This window comes from Rhynchophorus ferrugineus, unplaced genomic scaffold (genome assembly GCF_030347505.1).
Source record: "Rhynchophorus ferrugineus isolate W39M unplaced genomic scaffold, kcgeb_rfMv2 rfM10, whole genome shotgun sequence".
In the NCBI taxonomy this organism is placed as follows: domain Eukaryota; kingdom Metazoa; phylum Arthropoda; class Insecta; order Coleoptera; family Curculionidae; genus Rhynchophorus; species Rhynchophorus ferrugineus.
Genome location: NW_027472589.1, coordinates 11,551,537 through 11,552,886, shown reverse-complemented (window position 1 = coordinate 11,552,886; position 1,350 = coordinate 11,551,537). Strand labels below are relative to the sequence as shown.

At 38.4% G+C, this 1,350-nt stretch overlaps 1 long non-coding RNA gene across 1 annotated transcript; it reads right to left on the bottom strand.

The window, feature by feature from the left end:
- Window positions 1–201: 201 nt before the first annotated feature.
- Window positions 202–992, bottom strand: LOC143204055 (uncharacterized). The gene is made up of 2 exons (XR_013007497.1): window positions 847–992; window positions 202–505 (listed from the first exon to the last, which is right to left on the bottom strand). It is a non-coding gene; the product is annotated as an uncharacterized LOC143204055 (long non-coding RNA).
- Window positions 993–1,350: the final 358 nt, after the last annotated feature.

The window sequence follows — 1,350 nt, the reverse complement described above, 5'->3', positions numbered from 1 at the left end:
AGTATATCTAAAAACAACAGTTAATTATACAGCCACAATAGTTTATAGGTTAGAGTTCTAACCTCTTATCACTCTTGATATCAAGAATTTTGCATACGTCGGACAACCGGACGACTTTGACAGGCTCATTCGTTTACGTGTTCGAACTAATCAGACAGTATTGTGTCTCTTTTTAACTAGAATAACATGAGAAGGAAAATATTGTCTAATTCTAACACGAATTTACAAATTGTGGCAGGCAATACATTAAACATCTTGATGACAAAAAAACTTTGAATAGACTATATGTGTAAACAAATGTTCATTTAAAATAGCATTTTTGGTCAGACAATCAGTTAATTCATTTCCATAAATTCCTTTATTGCTAGAGAGAGAAATATATCATGCACCAGCCCCAAGGACTTGTCGGAGTCGTAGCAACGTGGTATATGGCTAGAAATCCCGACGAAGTTTATGAAGTCTTTCCAGGAGGTAAACTTGTATAATGTAGGGCGGTACTGAACCCCTAACAAGTGGAAAGAAAAGACATTTTCAATTTACTGTAAACAGTTCCGAAGCTCATACTGGCATGTTGTGGACAATATTGTTTATTTTTTAATAAGAAAGTATATATTTTCGTAAATAATCAGTTTAAATTTAGTCATCTAAAAATACGCACTAACGACGGATTAATTCAATTTTAGATACTCTTAAATTAGTCAAATTACAAAATCTCGCGGGAAGATCTAACATCCAGCATCGTTTTACTAACATTATGTCATCGTACGTAACGTTCGTAAACAATTCAACAAATCGCGTGTCCATGTAATGCAAGAATGTGGATGTAATGATGTATGTAGCACCCACCTAATACCGCTACGTCCATCATCGTAGCGGACGAACCTCGGCTGCTACGTGATATCAGTTCTCATACGGGCGAAAAGTCTCCGACATGTTTGATGCGCTCATCGAGATCGCGGATCACTATCGTGCTCTAGTGATGCCGCGTGGTCATGACCGGATCCGAGGCGCCGATTGGCCGAAAATGTTTATTTTCCTCGGTGATAAAGAGAACGAGTCACTCGCCGCGTGGGACAAGGCTGGGCGGGTGCGGAGGATATACGGTCGCGTTGCGAATTCGATTGTTCATGATCTAGAGTAATAGGCGACCGAGAAAGTAGCCGCTTTTGTAACCGATGTGTCGGCCGATTTAAAGGCATGTCTAAGCCAAACCGTAAAATAAACTCATTGGCGTACGTCTGGATAAATAAATTCTATTAAACATAAAATTAGCCTTGGGAACATTCGACTGAAATTGACCATTGATTGTTTAGTAATTAACTACTTTTTAACATACTATCGACTGTTTTA